This window comes from Neoarius graeffei, chromosome 19 (genome assembly GCF_027579695.1).
Source record: "Neoarius graeffei isolate fNeoGra1 chromosome 19, fNeoGra1.pri, whole genome shotgun sequence".
Classification (NCBI taxonomy): Eukaryota; Metazoa; Chordata; class Actinopteri; order Siluriformes; family Ariidae; genus Neoarius; species Neoarius graeffei.
In genome coordinates this window covers 67,048,397-67,068,149 of record NC_083587.1, presented here as the reverse complement: position 1 = coordinate 67,068,149, position 19,753 = coordinate 67,048,397, and positions in this window count along the sequence as shown.

Here is a 19,753-nt window from a genome sequence, read left to right as displayed (position 1 = left end):
TGCTGAGTAGTTCTCAGTAGGTTTTTTAAATTTATTTATTGTATCAGAAGGACTAGGAGGCATGAGAGGTTGTGCTTTTCGGGGGTCGAGTTGTGTGCATCCCGTTTGGGGGGATGCTTCTCCCAGTGGGTGGGTGGAAGGGGTTTTTGGTTCTCTTTCCCTTTTTTAAAAATTTATTTTCCCTCCCCCATCAGTCAGACATGTGTTTTGAATGTTGTTATAGTCTATTGCTTTCAGACTACTACTTTTCTTTTAGATAGCATCACATAGGCTTAGTCATGACTCAGACTAATTTAAAAGCATTTTCAAATGGGAGGGACATTAAACTCATTTGTTTTAACTGTAAAGGACTCAATAACCCCATAAAACGTAGCAACGTGTTGCATCATCTTCATACTTTTAGTGCTCAGATAATCTTTTTACAAGAAACCCATCTTAAGGCTTCGGATCACGCCAGATTGAAAAGGGAATGGGTGGGTCAGATTTACCACTCTTCATTCCAGGGCAAATCGAGGGGTGTGGCTATTTTGCTGCATAAATCTGTTCCATTTATTCATTCTTCTGTTATTTCTGATCAGAATGGTAGATTTATCATTGCTACGGGCCAAATATATAACACTCACTTGGTTTTGGCAAATGTATATGCTCCAAGTTATGATGATGAGGCCTTTTTTAAACATCTGTTCTCAACTCTCCCTGATATGTCTTCACGTTGTTTAATATTAGGTGACTTCAATTGTTGGCTTAACCCTCAATTGGACCGCTCCTCCTCTTAGATTTGCTCACCTTCAAAGTTTGGGGGGGGGGGGGGGATAATTTCCTATTCAAGACATGAGAAAAAAAAATTAGAGAGGAAAAACTGTCTAGGCTGGCACAAAGTATTTCCCAACCTGATAACCTGTATGCTTCCTCCCAGTCCCCAGATATTTATAAAGAACGTCTCTCCTTACAAGCTGAGTTTGATGCCCTCATGACTCACCGCACTACTGAACTCTTACTACAAGCAAGATCCCAGTTTTATGAACATGGTGATAAGGCCAGCAAGCTACCCTCGCACCAGTTGCACCAGATGGCTACATCTCATCATATTCCTCAGATCCAAACAAATTCAGGTAAAACTACTGACCCTCTAGAAATTAATATTTTTAAGGAATTTTATAAATCTCTTTACTCTTCTGATCAAAGTCGCTTACCTCCCAAATATGATACCTTCTTTAAAAGCTTAGTTGTTCCCTCCACTGATCTGTTGAGTGTGGAAGAATTAGAGAAGCCAATTACTATTGCAGAACTAAACGCAGCTGTTTCAGCTCTACAAAATGGAAAGTGCCCAGGCCCAGATGGTTTTCTGTCTGAATTTTATAAGAAGTTTTGGCACAAGCTGGCCCCTTTACTATTGGACATGTTTAATGAATCATTTGTTGTTGGTCGTCTTCCTGAGACTCTCAATCAAGCCTCCATTTCTTTGATCTTGACAAAGACGCTTTAGCTTGCTCCTCTTATTGCCCAATAAGTTTGTTGAATGTTGACTTTAAACTGTTATCCAAATTACTAACACTATGCCTTGAATCTGTTCTCCCCTCCATAATCTCTCAATATCAAACAGGATTTATTCAAAACAGGCATTCTTTCTCTAATCTCAGGTGTTTGTTCAATGTAATTTATAATACTCCTTCTTGTGACACTCAAGAGGCCTTAATATCTTTGGATGCTGACAAGGTGTTCGATAGAGTGGAATGGAATTATCTTTTCTTCACTTTAGAGAAATTTGGCTTTGGTAAAAACTTTATCGCTTGGATTCAGTTACTCTACTCTTCTCCGCAAACTTCAATTAGGAAAAATAACATTAATTCAGACTACTTTCGCCTCGACCACTCGACAAGACAGGGCTGCCCTTTAAGTCCTTTGTTATTTGCAATTGCCATTGAACCCCTTTCAATAGCGCTCCGGTCCAATCCCCACATTACAGGCATAGTAAGGAATGGTATAGAGTTGAAAGCCTCGCTTTGGAGAGGGTGCAGCACCAAGTTTCTGGGTGTGCACATCTCAAGACCTGTCCTGGAGCAACAACACCGCATCACTGGCCAAAAAAGCCCAACAGCGTCTGTACTTCCTCCGCAAACTGAGGACAGCAAGAGTCCCAGCCCCCATCATGCACACATTCTACAGAGGCACCATCGAGAACATCCTGACCAGCTGCATCACCGTGTGGTATGGCACCTGCACCGTGTCCTGCTGCAAGACTCTGCAGCGCATTGTGAGAGCAGCTGAGAGGATCATTGGTGTCTTTCTTCCTTCTCTATCGTATATTTATAACTCCCGCCTCACCCGCAAATCCATCAGGATTGCAGGTGACCCCACCCACCCATCTCACAGCCTCTACAGCCTCTTCAGCCTGCTGCCGTCGGGAAGGAGACTGCGGAGTCTCTGGGCCAAAACCAGCAGGCTCAAGGACAGGTTCTTTCACCAGGTGGTCAGGAGGCTCAACTCCCTCCCTGTTCTGCCCCTCCTCCCCCCTCTGCCCCCTGCCACAGATTCTGCTCACACTCCCCCCTGCCCCCCCTTCAGCATCTGACATGTCACCCTCACAGTCCCCCCCCCAACACACACACACACACACACACACACACACACACACACACATACTCTCAACTTTCATTAACTCACTGAACTCAGGGACTGCACATTTCACTTTACCTTGCTCATTTGCACTATTCCACACTACCTCACCTTAACAGCTATAAGTTTATTGTTTATACTGCTTATTTTATGTTTACCTGCTATACCTCAAGTGCCCTTGACTGTTTTTTTGCTCCAATTTATATATATATATATATCAATCAATCAATCAAGTTTATTTGTACAGCGCTTTTAACAATAAACATTGTCGCAAAGCAGCTTTACAGAATTTGAACGACTTAAAACATGAGCTAATTTTATCCCTAATCTATCCCCAATGAGCAAGCCTGTGGCGACGGTGGCAAGGAAAAACTCCCTCAGACGACATGAGGAAGAAACCTCGAGAGGAACCAGACTCAAAAGGGAACCCATCCTCATTTGGGCAACAACAGACAGCCTGACTATAATATTAACAGTTTTAACAGGTATAACCCTCAACTGTCCTCATGGGGCCGTCCTTCACAGGAGTGGGGCGATAAAACTCCGACCAGACACAGGGCACCAGGATGGATCAAGCAGGTCCGAGGGGCAGAAGAGGCCAGCATCTCAATCCCAGGATCAACATGTAACTCAGAGGGACAGATTGGGGGGGGGGGAAGAGAGAGAGAGAAAGAAAACATGTTGTTAGGTATGCCCTAAAAATGACAAGTATTAAATCTGTGTGGTAGGCTCGCAGAGACAAGAGTCTTTACATCAGGCATGACACACAATGGCATGTTAATATGGTAAAAGAATATATCATGACCTGCTCTGGCTGGATGCTAGATTGGGTGATGGGAGCACACTCCTCAGCAATGATGAGATGCAGATGGGACCCTTAGGCCTGGCCAAGACAATTCAGTTACATTTCACCGGGTCTGGGACATGCGACAGAATGTCTGACGGCCGATTCCCTGCAGGCTACGATAGCCAGTCGAGGTCCCCACCGTCTCCACCAAAAGATTTCCTGTTGACTCCATGTAACTCAGAGGGACAGATTTGGAGTGTGGGGGGGGGGAGAAAGAAAACACAGGTGGTTAGGTATGCCCAATGTCACCTGAATAAGTAGGAACAGTATACATATTGCACCAAGTACAAGCAGGGACTCCGGCAACTAACTATGACAGCATAACTAAAAGGAGAGAGCCAGAAGGTAACACAGGCATGAGGGAGCCCCGGGACATAAAGCAGCCAGCCACTGCACCGTCAACAAACTCGAGTGAGCAAGCGAGTGGGGACTGACAGCATCCATACATCCCAGTTTACCAAAACACTCTATGTCTGAGGACCCTCCAGACCTACTCCTTTACCTCATAAACACCATTAACAAAAGGCTTGACTAAACAGATATGTTTTCAGCCTAGACTTAAATGCTGAGACTGTGTCTGATTCCCGAACATTACTTGGAAGGCTGTTCCATAACAGTGGGGCTTTGTAAGAAAAGGCTCTGCCCCCTGATGCAGCCTTCACTATACGAGGTACCAGCAGATAGCCTGCACCTTTTGATCTAAGTAGGCGTGGCGGGTCATAGAGGAGCAGAATTTCACTCAGGTATTGTGGTGCGAGACCATTTAGTGCTTTAAAGGTCAATAGTAGTATTTTATAATCAATACGAAATTTGATTGGGAGCCAATGCAGTGTGGATAAGACAGGCGTGATGTGGTCATATTTTCTAGTTCTAGTAAGGACTCTTGCTGCGGCATTTTGAACTAACTGGAGCTTGTTTATGCACTTATTGGAACATCCAGACAGTAAGGCATTACAATAATCCAACCTGGAGGTAACAAAAGCATGGACTAGTTTTTCTGCATCATGCAATGACATTAAATTTCTTATCTTTGCAATATTTCTGAGATGAAAGAAAGCTATCCGGGTGATGTTATCAATGTGAGTTTCGAATGAAAGACTGGGGTCAATAATCACTCCGAGGTCTTTTACTGCTGCACATGAAGAAACAGAAAGGCCATCCAGAGTTACTGTGTAATCAGAAAACTTACTTCTAGCTGTATGTGGTCCTAGCACAAGTACTTCAGTCTTGTCAGAGTTAAGCAGAAGGAAATTTATAAGCATCCAGTGTCTAATGTCCTTAACACATTCCTCAATTCTATTAAGCTGGTGTGTCTCATCAGGTTTTGCAGAGACATACAACTGTGTGTCATCAGCATAACAGTGGAAACTAATACAATGTTTACGAATAATATCGCCCAGAGGTAACATATATAGAGAAAAAAGCAGTGGACCCAAGACAGAACCTTGTGGAACACCAAACTTTACCTCGGTACGTCTAGAAATATCACCATTTATATCAACATACTGATAACGATCAGTTAGATAAGACCTGAGCCAGGAGAGGGCCATTCCCTTAACTCCCACAACATTTTCTAGTCTATCCAGAAGAATGGAATGATCAATGGTATCAAATGCTGCACTAAGGTCAAGCAACACAAGTAGCGAGACACAGCCCTGATCAGACGCCAACAGTAGGTCGTTTACTACTTTAACCAGTGCTGTCTCTGTGCTATGATGAGGTCTAAATCCTGACTGATACATTTCATGGATGTTATTCCTATGTAAATATGAGCATAACTGCTGTGCCACAGCTTTTTCAAGGATCTTGGAGATAAAGGGGAGGTTTGATATTGGCCGATAATTGGACAGCTGACAGGGATCAAGGTCAGGTTTTTTAATCAGGGGTTTGATAACTGCTAGTTTAAAGGATTTGGGTACATAGCCAATCATAAGAGAAGAATTTATTATTTTTAGAAGCGGTTCAATTACTCCAGGCATTATCTGTTTGAATAGATGTGTCGGTAAGGGATCTAGTACGCAAGTTGAGGCTTTTGATGTAGAGATTAATGAAAGTAATTCAGTTTCTTTTAGGGGAGTAAAACATTCTAACTGATGATCTGATACAGTTATATTGTTAACTACAAGGTCACTTTCATTGTCTAACCTTAAATTAGTAGTTTGAATTTTTTGTCGGATATTCTCAATTTTGTCATTAAAAAAATTCATGAAGTCGTTGCTACTACATACTGCAGGTGTGCATGTGTTGATAGTGGACTTATTCCTGGTTAATTTTGCTACAGTATTAAATAGGAATCTAGGATTATTTTTGTTATCTTCTATTAGGGAGGAGAGATATGTTGATCTCGCAGCACTAAGAGCTTTTCTGTACTTCAGGAAGCTCTCCTTCCACGCCAATTTGAACACTACCAATTTTGTTTGACGCCATTTACGTTCCAATTTTCGAGTGGTCTGTTTTAATGTGCGAGTGTCATCATTATACCAGGGTGCTAATTTTTTGTCTCTGACCATTTTCCTTTTTAGAGGAGCTACATTATCTAAAGTATGGCGGAATGTTGACTCTAAGCATTCAGTTGCCTGATCGAGTTCTGCAGGGGCTGACAGTGACCCAATCAAAGTTGACAGCTCTGGGAGATCATTTATAAAGCTCTGTGCAGTAGTTGACGTGAAAGTACGTTTAATACAGTAGCGTGGTGAGGTGCATATATTATTACTCAGACATATTTTGAATGAGATGAGACAATGATCTGAGATAACTTCAGACTGTGGAAGTATGACTATATTGTCTACGTTTAATCTGAATGTTAGTATTAGATCAAGGGTGTGACCACCATTATGGGTCGGTCCTATGACATTCTGCTTAATCCCGACTGAATCTAAGATGGACACAAACGCTGTTTTTAAAGGGTCTTCTGGGTTATCGAAGTGAATATTAAAATCTCCGACAACTAAAGCTTTGTCTAAGGAAATATATATATATATATATATATATATATATATATATATATATATATATATATGAGTGTTTAGTCTATATCTAGTACTTATCTAGAGTGTTTATACTGTTTGTATTGCTTATTCTCAATTATTCTATTTTCTATTTATTGCATTGCCTGTTTGCACTGTCTGCCCCATGTCTTGTTTATTGAGTCTATGTCTAGTTCTTATCTAGTGTTTATACTGTTTGTATTGTTTATTTCAATTATTCTTATTTCAATTATTCTATTTTTTATTGATTGCATTGCCTGTTTGCACCATGGGTCAGAGAGGACTGAAATTTCATCTGTGCTGTATGTCGAGCATGTATAGCATATTTGACAATAAAGTTGACTTGACTTGACTTATGCGGATGATCTTCTTTTATACATTTCCAACTTGCCCACCTCTGTCCCTGACACACTCGCCACTCTTCAATCGTTTAGCTTGATATCTGGATACAAACTCAACTTGAGTTGTAAGTAAGATACTTCCGATTAATACCGCTGCTCAAGATTATCCGCTGCATGATCTACCCTTTAAAATTGCTCAAAACAGTTTCACATATTTGGAAGTTAAAGTCACGGAAACATTTGAGGATCTTCTCATCTCATCTCATTAGCTCTAGCTGCTTTATCCTGTTCTACAGGGTCACAGGCAAGCTGGAGCATATCCCAGCTGACTACGGGCGAAAGGCGGGGTACACCCTGGACAAGTCGCCAGGTCATCACAGGGCTGATACATAGACACAGACAACCATTCACACTCACATTCACACCTACGGTCAATTTAGAGTCACCAGTTAACCTAACCTGCATGTCTTTGGACTGTGGGGGAAACCGGAGCACCCGGAGGAAACCCACGCGGACACGGGGAGAACATGCAAACTCCACACAGAAAGGCCCTCACCGGCCACGGGGCTCGAACCCAGACCTTCTTGCTGTGAGGCGACAGCGCTAACCACTACACCACCGTGCCGCCCTCATTTGAGGATCTTTATAAAGCAAATTTTTTCCCTTTGTTGACCCGAATTAAGGAAGAGTTCGATCGTTGGTCTGTTCTTAATCTTTCTTTGGTTACACAAATTAACCCGGTCAAAATGAATATTCTCCCACACTTTTCCTATCTGTTCCAATGTATACCTCTTTTTCTCCCTCAAACTTTCTTCCACAAAGTGGACAGTTTGATCCTGGAGTTTGTACGGAATAAGAAGGTTCCTAGAATATGTATGCAGTATTTACAAAGGCCCAAACTGCTTGGAGGAATGGCGCTGCCTAATTTTAGATTTTATTATTGGGCCTCAATATAAGGATTTTTAAATACTGGCTTCAATATGAGGCCTTTCAACCTCCTCCAGCGTGGCTTATCTCATCTCATCTCATCTCATCTCATCTCATTATCTCTAGCCGCTTTATCCTTCTACAGGGTCGCAGGCAAGCTGGAGCCTATCCCAGCTGACTACGGGCGAAAGGCGGGGTACACCCTGGACAAGTTGCCAGGTCATCACAGGGCTGACACATAGACACAGACAACCATTCACACTCACATTCACACCTACGGTCAATTTAGAGTCACCAGTTAACCTAACCTGCATGTCTTTGGACTGTGGGGGAAACCGGAGCACCTGGAGGAAACCCACGCGGACATGGGGAGAACATGCAAACTCCACACAGAAAGGCCCTCGCCGGCCACGGGGCTCGAACCCAGGACCTTCTTGCTGTGAGGTGACAGCGCTAACCACTACACCACCATGCCGCCTGCGTGGCTTTTCATAGAATCTAATTCTGCTGAACCTGTGTCACTAAAGGCTTTGGTACACTCTCCTATTCACTCCTCCACTTCTCTCTATACTAAGAAAGTAATCGTTAAAACTTCTCTTAGAATCTGGGTTCAGTTCAAGCGCTACTTTGGCCTACAGTCATTTTCTACCTATGCTCCACTAGCCGCCAATCATGTTTTTCCTCCCTTTCTGACGGATAGTGTCTTTTTAAAATGGGAAAGGGTTGGCATTAATACCTTTAAAGACTTGTATATTGATAATGTTTTTGATAATGTTTTTGCCTCTTTTCAGCAATTGTCTGAGAAATTTTCACTTCCTAAGCAACATTTCTTTAAATATTTGCAGGTGCGGAGCTTTGCTCATAACACGTTTCCCATGTTTCCCCACCCACCTGACGATTTTGTTCTAGATGGGTTTCTGACGCCATTCCCAACCTTAAAAGGCTCAGTCTCACATATTTATAACTGAATCTATCTTTTACATCCAGATTCTTTAAATTCCATTAAGATGTTATGGGAGCATGATTTGGGGCAGGCAATACCAGAGGAAATATGGGCTGAGATTTTAAAACGTGTTCATAAATGTTCTATTTGTGCAAGGCATGGCTTTATTCAATGTAAATTGGTTCATCGCACCTATTATACTAATGCGCGTTTGTCTAAGTTTTATGATGGGGTGTCCTCTGCATGTAATAGATGTCAGCATTCACCTGCGGATCTTATACTCTGGCTTTGCCCATCTTTGCATAAATATTGGACAGAAATTTTTAGTATAATTTCTGTAATTATTGGGGAAAAGGTTGAGCCTGATGCTTTTGGTGCATTGTTTGGAGTCTTTCCTTTGCTACCATCTCTTTCAGCAGTTAAAAAAGACTTCCTGGCTTTTAGCACTTTTTTGGCCAGAAGGCTCATAGTAATAAAATGGAAGTCACAGGTATCACCCTCTCATATTCACTGAGTTCGAGACGTTCTCTACTTTCTTAAATTAGAAAAACTTCGACTTTCACTGAGTGGTTCTGCTGGTAAATTCCAGAAAATATGGGGTCCATTTTTTCAGTTTATAAAGCAAATAAATTTCCCCATTTATCCCAGACTGATGCACTTTTTTATGGTTTATACTAGAATCAATATTTGGCTCAGTGCAATTCTACTGCTACTGTATTAACTTATTGCCTTGTAGTGACACTACTGTTTGCTTACTGATGGGGTTTTTTTTGTTTTGTTTTTGTTTTGTGCTTTTTTCTTAGATAGTAATGCTGTTTTGGTGTATAACACTTTTGATTGTCCCTCTTCTACAGTATTTTGATAAAAGGAAAGTTAATCTCATATATATATATATATATATATATATATATATATATATATATATATATATATATATATATTCATTCTTCTTCTTCTTTTGGCTGCTCCTGATTAGGGATCGCCACAGCGGATCTTTCGTCTCCATTGCTCCCTGTCTTCTGCATCCTTCTCTACCACACCTCATCAACGAAACTGTCCTCATGTTAAAACTGTTAATATTATAGTCAGGCTGTCTGTTGTTGCCCAAATGAGGATGGGTTCCCTTTTGAGTCTGGTTCCTCTCGAGGTTTCTTCCTCATGTCGTCTGAGGGAGTTTTTCCTTGCCACCGTCGCCACAGGCTTGCTCATTGGGGATAGATTAGGGATAAAATTAGCTCATGTTTTAAGTCATTCAAATTCTGTAAAGCTGCTTTGCGACAATGTTTATTGTTAAAAGCGCTATTCAAATAAACTTGACTTGACTTGACACCTGCCACTTTCATGTCCTCTCTCACCACATCCATGTATCTCCTCCTTGGCCTTCTTCATTTTCGTTTGCCTGGCAGCTCCATCCTCAACATTCTCCTTCCCACATGCTCTGCATCTCTTCTCAGGATGTGCCCATACCATCTCAGTCTCATCTCTCTTAGCTTAATTCCCAAGCTCTCCACATGTGCTGTCCCTCTGATGTGCTCGTTCCTTATCCTGTCCAACCTTGTCACTCCCATTGCAAACCTTAATATCCTCAACTCCACCACCTCCAACTTTGCCTCCTGTCTCTTCGTTAAGGGGATGGTCTCCAATCCATACATCACAGCTGGTCTCACTACTGTCTTATACATCTTACCTTTCACTTTTGCTGGGACTTTCCTATCACAAATGACTCCCGAAATCCTTCTCCAACTGCTCCACCCTGCCTGCACTCTCTTTCTCACCTCACTATTGCAGCCTCCATTTTTCTGCACAGTTGACCCCAGGTACTTGAATTCACCAACTTTCTTTACATCTACTCCTTGCATCTTCACTACACTCTCATCCTCATTCTCACTGATGCACATGTATTCTGTTTTGCTACGGCTCACCTCACGGGCGGAGTTTGTGGGGGGGGCAGGGGGGGCACTGCTCCCCCTGGTGGCTGAAATATGTAACGACATTAAGTCAAGGAAATGGCAAAATATAAATGTTTTTAAACGTACTGATATTTTAAATGTTTCAATTAAACTACATGCTAGTATGAAATTAATATGAATCCTATTATATTTTATTTTGTAAGAAATTTATTTTTTAGCAGTCATGTGGCATAGTGACGTTGACTGTTTCCGTTGGCTACGTGGTGGTTTCCCTCTCAGTATCAGTGTCTTGCTAGTCGCTGTAATTCAGTGAACGTAATACAGTTGTATATGTCAATAAGTGAATGCAAATGGATATTCTGCATTTTTTAAAACGTCCCTCGACCAACATTCCGCAAGAAGTCGAACAAGAGCCACCAGGACCAACATGTAATGCAGACCTGGAAACACCTGGGACCAGCTCGGGAATAGCAAACCCAGCTAGCTCTCCATCGGACCTTGCAGGGCTTTCATCGGGCTTAGCTAGCTTGCCTAGCTTGCCGACAGCAGAGCAAAATGATCTTGGCGACAAGCACTGTTGTCCTAAGCAGCATATTCTTCCGGAATTTCCTTCAAAATTGTTTGGAAAGACTAAACGATCTTTTTCCACATATTACTACAACAAGTACTGTTGACTTGAATACTCTGCCATCTACCCAAATCTATACAAGATGCTGCAGTTGGCACTGACTCTACCTGTTGGATCTGCCACATCCAAGAGAAGTTTTTCTGCAATGAGAAGGATTCGGAACTGGCTATGGTTAACAATGGGAGCTGCAAGGTTTTCAGCTCTTGCTGTTCTTCACATCGAGGGCGACATAACTGCCAAGCTGTCACCCGAGACGATTGTGGATATTTACGTAGGACGCAAAAAAAGACGTTTACTTCTGCACTAGGTAAGACACTTTCTTTAAATAAATAGATATAGGCCTAGCAGCTACTGTGTACTGTATACACTATTGTAACAACTGGTTTTGAATATCATCTAATCGTGATAAAAGTTGAACTTTATGGTTGCCGGCAGTGAGTGTCACTTGTGTGCCATCATGTGTAATGCGCTTTGTGGGTTTGCTTTATGTGTGTGTGTGCGCGTGCCCGTTCGTGTAAGAGCGCGTGACAATTTTTGCCCCCCCGACACAAAAGTCAAACTCCGCCTATGGCTCACCTTCATTCCTCTTCATTCCAATACATACCTCCATCTCTCCAAACCCAACTCAACCTCCTTTCTACTTTCACCACATATCACAATATCATCTGCAAACATCATGTTCCATGGTGACTCTTGCCTCACTTTGTCCATCAAGCTATCCATCACTATGGAAAACAAGAAAGGACTCAAAGCAGATCCTTGATGGAGTCCCACCTTCACCTTGAACCATTCAGTTGTTCCAACTGCACACCTCACTGCTGTTTCACTGTTCTCATACATGTCTTGCATGAGTCACGTGACCTTGCTTAGCGATGCAGATGTAGTCTTCCAAGCTCTGCCTCAAAACCCTCTTAAATATATATATTCCACCAAATACTTCATTTTTCCTGCACAGTTTGTGCACCTAATGTCTGCTGCCAACGTCATGTAAAAGGGAGCTGGAAAAGTCACCAGAAAAAAAGAAATCAAAGGAGACCATGAGTGTTTCTCCACACCTCGACGGCACCATACTGAAGGCTGTCAGGCTAGCATTAGCAGAAAAGCAACGGCATTTTGATGCTTCTATCCTATCTGCAGTTAAAGCAGCGATGGACAGTGTGGTAGTGCCACAGTTGGCTGATCTAAAAGTTCAGATTAAGCAAGCAAATGATGCTGTGCAGAATATTATAACCAATGTCGAACATTTGGGCAAAGTCTTGAACAAAAGCCAGTCTAGAGTTGACTCTCTCCAAGCAACCGTGCATGCTAACAAACGAGACGTACAAGATCACAGTGAGCTAATCCTCCTCCTTGGCAATCACTCTTAACAAGTATGATTGTCCTCCTGACGGTGGGTCTGGTGACTTGTGGGTTGTCAGGTAGCGGTTGAGGCCAATCCTTGATCCACAGTCTCTATTGCAGTGGGGGCATATGTAGATTGTTGTCCTGGAGGTGGTGGTTTGGGTTTGGGGAGCCGTTATGGTGGTGGTTCTCTCCTTCCTCAGTTGCCTTTTAGTTTCTGTGGCATGGTGGAAGTCCTTTTCTAGGTGTGCTGTACCCTCATGGACCATCCTTCTCCACTCATCTCTTTTGAGGGCAGCCTCCTCCCAGTTACTGAGATTGAAGTGACACTTTCTGAGGTGTACTTTGATCATGTATTTGTACCACTTCTTCTGCCCTCCTTGGGTATGCTTTCCTTCCTTTAGTTGGCCATACAGAATCTGTTTTGGAAGGCGGTGGTTGGGCATGCATACTACATGACCTGTCCATCGTAGCTGGTGCCTAGCAATAGTTAAGGTGATGCTGGCGATGTTGGCTTCCTTTAAAACACTGATATTAGTCTGTCTATCTTCCCAGCTGATCCTGAGAATCTTGCGTAGGCATCGCTGGTGATACTGCTCCAGGGCTTTCAGATGTCTACTGTAGGTAGTCCAGCTATCAGCTCCATAGAGCAGGGTGGGAAGAATGATGGCTTGATAGACCAGGAGTTTAGTTTTGGTCAGGATTTCGCAGTTGTCAAAGACCCTGTCTTTCAGCCTAGCAAAAGCTGCACTGGCACACCCTATGCGGTGGTGGATTTCTGCATCAATGTCAGCTCTTGTGGATAGAAGACTGCCAAGATACATGAATTGTTCCACATTTTCCAGGGTGTTGTTTTCCACATGGATTGCTGGGGCCTTGGAGGGTGTGTCAGGGGCTGGTTGGTACAGTATCTGAGTTTTCCTGATGTTAATATCAAGTCCCAGGAGTTGGTAGGCTCTGGCAAAGGTGTCCATGATGCTCTGGAGGTCCGCTTCAGAAAGAGCCACTAGGGCATTATCGTCAGCATATTGGAGCTCCATGATGGAGGATGTGAGCACCTTGCTTTTTGCCCTGAACCTGTTGAAGAGCCCGCTGTCTGTCCTGTATATGAACTTGAGACCCTCAGGTAGGTTTTGGCTGGTGAGGTGGAGGATGGTGGCAATGAAGATGGAGAAGAGGGTTGGTGCAATGATGCAGCCCTGCTTGACACCAGTGTGCACTTTGAAAGGGGCTGTTTCACAGCCACCATTTCCAACTATGGTTGCGGTCATGTCATCATGTAGTAAGCACGAGATCTTCAGATACTTGTCTGGGCATCCAATCTTGGATAGAGTGCACCAGAGGGCAGGTCTGTTCACAGAATCAAAGGCCTTTGTAAGATCGATGAATGCCATGTACAGGGGTAAGTGTTGCTCTCGACATTTCTCCTGCAGCTGGTGAGCTGTGAAAATCATGTCAGAGGTTCTTCTGGTGGGGCGGAAGCCACACTGTGACTCTGGGAGGATCACTTCTGACAGTGGCAATAGTCGGTTGGCCAAAATACGGACCAGTACTTTGCCTGTGGTGGATAAGAGGGAGATGCCCCTGTAGTTGCCACAGTCTGCTTTATCTCCCTTCTTGAATATGGTGACAATCAGGGCATCTCTGAGTTCGGCAGGGATTTTATCCTCCTCCCAGATCTTAGAAAGGAGGCTGTGGATGTGACTGAGGAGTTTGGGCCCACCTTGCTTGAGGATTTCTGTTGGAATCCCATCTGGTCCAGAGGCCTTGTTGTTACTCAATCTCCTGATGGCACCCAAGACCTCACTTTCAGTGGGAGGGTCATCCAAATGCTCCATGATGGGCCGCTGAGGAATTTGGTTGATGGTTTCTGAGTCAACTGTGGTGTTTCAGTTCAGAAGCTCCCGGAAGTGTTCTTCCCATCTGGAGCTGATCCCTTCCTCGTCCTTCAGCAGGGTTTGCCCATCTTTGGAGCAGAGGGGATTGAGGCCTCAATAACTTGGGCCATACACAGCTTTGGTGGCATTGAAGAAGCCCCTGGTGTCACCCAAGTCAGCAAGCCTCTGGATCTCCAAGGCCTTCTCTGTCCACCACTGGTTCTTTAACTCTCGCACCCTGCACTGGACAAGTGCCTTTGCCTTGGAGTGGGCCTGTCTTTTAGCCTTACAATTGATGTCATTCTGCCAAGAACAAAAGGCTTTCCTTTTGGCATCGATTAGCTGTTCTATTTCGGTGTCATTGTCGTCAAACCAGTCTTGATGTTTCCTGGTCTTGTAGCCAAGGGTGTCCATGCAGGTCTCGAGTAAGATGGTCTTAAGGGTCTTCCAGTGTTCTTCCACATCCTCAGGATATTCTTCAGGGAGTTGTTCAAGTAGGGTCTTCTGAAGTTGTTGCACTCTTTCTGTATCCCCCAAGCTGTTGATGTTGAATTTAGGATGTGTTTGCTTCCTTTGGGTCATCCTTTTCTGATGTAGCTGGATGTTCATTGTGGAGCGGATTAGGCAATGGTCTGTCCAACAATCATCCGCACAGGTCATGGCCCTGGTGATGTTAACATCCTTGCTATCTCTAGCCCTGACAATCACATAGTCAATGAGATGCCAGCACTTTGATTGAGGGTGCATCCAGGAGGTTTTGAATCTGTTTCTCTGGCGGAAAAGGGTGTTTGTTATGACCAGCTCATGTTCAGCACACTTTGACAGTAGGAGGGTTCCATTGGAGTTGATATTTCCAACACCCTCTTTGCCTAGGGTGCCTTTCCGTATCACAGTGAGCTAATCACATCCCTCACCAATAAACTCTCTGAAATGGATGACAGGAGTCGGAGATCAAATTTAAGACTGGTAGGCTTAACTGAATCCGCAGAAGACTCAGATCCTATTGGATTTCTCAAAATGCATCTACCAAAATGGATTCCCTCTCTGGCCAGACGCGAGATAAGAATCGAGAGAGCACACAGATTGTACAACACAGATGGGAGAAGAAACAACCACTCCTGCATACTCATCTTTAAATTGCTGGACTATGCTGACCATCAGGCCATCTTAAATGGGGCCCGAGAGGTCTTTCCCATTACCCATGATCAGCAAACCCTATCCTTTTTTCCTGAATACAGCGCAGCAACAGTCAAGAAGCGAATGGGCTTCAATGATATGAAAAAGAAAATGACCTCAATCGGCTTGAAACCTTTTCTTGTATACCCAGCACAGCTCAAACTGACCTTCCAGCACAGCACCTACAACTTCAAATTACCTGAGGAAGCAGAGCGGTTCCTCAGCGGAGTCTAGGCACTGACAGCTTCCCATCCGACGGCCTCAGCTTCCCTCCCAGCAGTCCCGGTTAAAGTGGCTCTCGAATCCGATGATCAGCGCATCGGTGTGGAGAACACTGGTCCCAAAATGGATACATCCCAGCCCCATGATTGACACCTGATTATGTTATGCTACCACTGGTGCATTCATTTCTCAGGACTGAGATACATATGTGGACGTGGACTATTTCTAGCTGATGTGCAGCCTATTGGTACTGACAAACTAGCTTTGAGCTTTGGTTTTAGCATACAGCATTTGGGTTTGGGGATGCTTTTGCATTGCGGTTAATGAGTCATGGCTCATAGTAAATTACTTACTCCCAAGCCTTGGGGTACAGGATTACTTCTGCATCCTGGTGGCTTGTAACTTCTCTGTACATAGTTATCACTTTTACTGTCATCTCTTTTTTCTTGTTTTTGTTTTCATAAGTCTTTTACAGAGGGAATGCAGATTGTACATGTTTAATTTCACTTATAAAGTGGGGCATAGTGTGTGCATTATCACAAATATCTTTGATTTCTTTTTACTTATTCTATGGGTGACATTAACATAATAAGTTGGAATGTAAAGGGCCTCAATTCCCCGATTAAATGCACTAGGGTTTTAGAACTCCTCCAATGTCACCGAGCCTCGATTGCTTTTCTCCAAGAGACGCATCTCTGACAAAAGGACGTCCACTGCTTCCAAAATAGGCACTATAAAGTGATAGCGCACTTGTGTGCAAATACTAAGTCAAAAGGCGTTTTGATTCTTGCAGATAGAAGATTGCAAATACATTTAGACCACGTAGAAGATAATAGTGGTAGATTTGTTTTGGTGGTTGGCACTTTTAATAACACCCAGCTACTTCTGTCTTCCTTATATGCACTGAATGATTTTGATCCAACGTTTCTTACATCAATTCAGAGTAGTCTGTTACAATTCCCTGATACTCAACTCATACTGGGTGCTGATTTTAACTCTGTTATAAACCCTGCATTAGACCGTTCATCAGGAAACACCTTTGGCCTTGCTTCTTCAAAGGCATTGAATGCCTTTGTCAAAGATTTGAATCTAGTGGACATATGGCGAATTGGTAATTCAGCCAAAGAATTCTCCTTCTACTCTGCACACCATCAGAGTTACTCCAGGATTGATTACATGTTTGTGTCCTCTTCTCTTTTTAGTAATATCCCACATGTTAAAATGCTCCCTATCCTCTTTTCTGACCATTCCCCCATTCTTTGCAATTTTGTCCCACCTGGCCGGCCCCCAAAATTGAAAAGATGGCGTTTTAACACTAGTTTACTAACTAATTTGGATTTTCTAGGAAAACTGAAACATCACCTTGATTTTCTGGAGCACAATAGAGACTGTAATAATCCACAACTACTATGGGAAGCATGTAAATGTGCTATATGGGGGTTTTGCATATCTTTTTCATCTTTCCAGAAGAAAATGAGAAATAAAAGGTTTTCTGAGCTTGAACAAGAGGTGTACACTTTGGAGAGAGAGCAAAGTGAACAGTTCTCAGAAGACAGGGCAAATTCTCTTTCTGTTTTGAAGAGTGAATGCAATACCTTATCCCTCCAGAAATCTGAATTTATTATACACAGAACTAAACTAAAATATTACTTTCATGGAGATAGGCCTAGTCAACTTCTTGCCTGGAGGCTGAAACAAAATGAAGCTAGTGTTAGGGCTTTGAACCCAGGTCGCTGGTGTGATAATCCAACAAACCCCCACTAGGCCACCAGGGGGATGACTCAAGTGCAGAGGCGTGAGGCAAAAGTAGAGTATCAAAAACAGTTTATTTACAATATGTACAATCCACCCCTCCTAGAACTGCCACCTTATTGTGGTGGAGGGGTTTGTGTGCTTGAATGATCCTAGGAGCTATGTTGTCGGGGGCATTATGCCCCTGGTAGGGTTTCCCAAGGCAGACAGGTCCTAGGTGACAGGCCAGACCAAGAGCAGTTCACCAAAAAACCCCTATGGAGAAAAAATCCAGGACCGTGACGTCGCCCGGTAGGATGCAGCTGGGGCCCCACCCTGGAGCCAGGCCTGGGGTTGGGGCTCGTATGCGAGCGCTTGGTGGCCGGGCCTTTGCCCATGGGGCCCGGCCGGGCTCAGCCCGAAGAGGTGACGTGGGCCCGACCTCCTGTGGGTTCACCACCCACAGAGGTAGCAGTAGGGGTTTGGTGCAATGTGGATTGGGTGGCAGTCGAAGGCAGGGGCCTCGACAACCTGATCCCCGGACACAGTGGCTGGCTGTTGGGACATGGAATGTCACTTCGCTGGGGGGGAAGGAGCCTGAGCTTGTGCGGGAGGTTGAGAGGTACCGGCTAGAGATAGTCGGGCTCACCTCCACGCATAGCTTGGGCTCTGGAAACCAGCTCCTCGAGAGGGGCTGGACTTTCCACTTCTCTGGAGTCGCCCGTGGTGAGCGGCGGCGGGCTGGTGTGGGCTTGCTTATAGCTCCCCAGCTCAGCTGCCATGTGTTGGAGTTTACCCCAGTGAACGAGAGGGTCGCCTCTCTGCGCCTTCGGATTGGGGAGAGGGCTCTTGCTGTTGTTTGTGCCTACGGGCCAAATAGCAGTATAGAGTATCCGGCCTTCTTGGAGTCCCTGGGAGAGGTACTGAGGGGTGCTCAGACTGGGGACTCCATTGTGCTACTGGGGGACTTCAATGCTCACGTGGGCGACGACAGTGACACCTGGAGGGGCGTGGTTGGGAGGAACGGCCTCCCCGATCTGAACCCGAGTGGTGTTTTGTTATTGGACTTCTGTGCTAGTCACGGTTTGTCCATAACGAATACCATGTTCGAGCATAGGGGTGTCCATAAGTGCACGTGGCACCAGGACACCTTAGGTCGGAGGTCGATGATCGACTTTGTAGTCGTTTCATCTGATCTCCGGCCCTATGTCTTGGACACTCGGGTGAAGAGAGGGGCTGAGTTGTCAACTGATCACCACCTGATGGTGAGTTGGATCCGCTGGCGGAGGAGGAAGCTGGACAGACCTGGCAGGCCTAAACGTATGGTGAGGGTCTGCTGGGAACATCTGGCCGAGCACTCTGTTGGGGAGGTCTTTAACTCACACCTCTGGGAGAGCTTTTCCCAGCTTCCGAGGGAGGCGGAGAACATTGAGTCTGAGTGGACCATGTTCTCTACCTCCATTGTGGACGCAGCTATTCGGAGCTGTGGCCGCAAGGTCTCCGGTGCCTGTCGTGGCGGCAAACCTGAACGCGGTGGTGGACACCGGAAGTAAGGGATGCCGTCAAGCTGAAGAAGGGGTCCTATCGGGCCATGTTGACCTCCGGGACTCCTGAGGCAGCTGACGGGTATCGGCAGGCCAGGCGTGCTGCAGCTCGGGCAGTTGCGGAGGCAAAAACTTGGAACTGGGAGGAGTTCGGGGAGGCCATGGAGAAGGACTATCGGTCGGCCTCGAAGAAATTCTGGCAAACCGTCCGGCACCTCAGGAGGGGGAAGCAGTACTCTGCCAACACTGTTTACAGTGCGGGTGGGGAGCTGTTGACCTCGACTGGGGACATTGTCAGGTGGTGGAAGGAATACTTTGAGGATCTCCTCAATCCCACCGTCATGTCTTCCACTGAGGAGACTGAGGCTGATGACTCAGAGGTGGACTCGTCCATTACCCAAGCCGAAGTCACTGAGGTGGTTTGCAAGCTCCTCGGTGGCAAGGCACCGGGGGTGGATGAGATCCGCCCTGAGTATCTCAAGTCTCTGGATGTTGTGGGGCTGTCTTGGTTGACATGCCTCTGCAACATCGCGTGGCGGTTGGGGACAGTGCCTCTGGAGTGGCAGACTGGGGTGGTGGTCCCTCTTTTTAAGAAAGAGGACCGGAGAGTGTGCTCCAATTATAGGGGAATCACACTTCTCAGCCTCCCAGGGAAAGTTTACT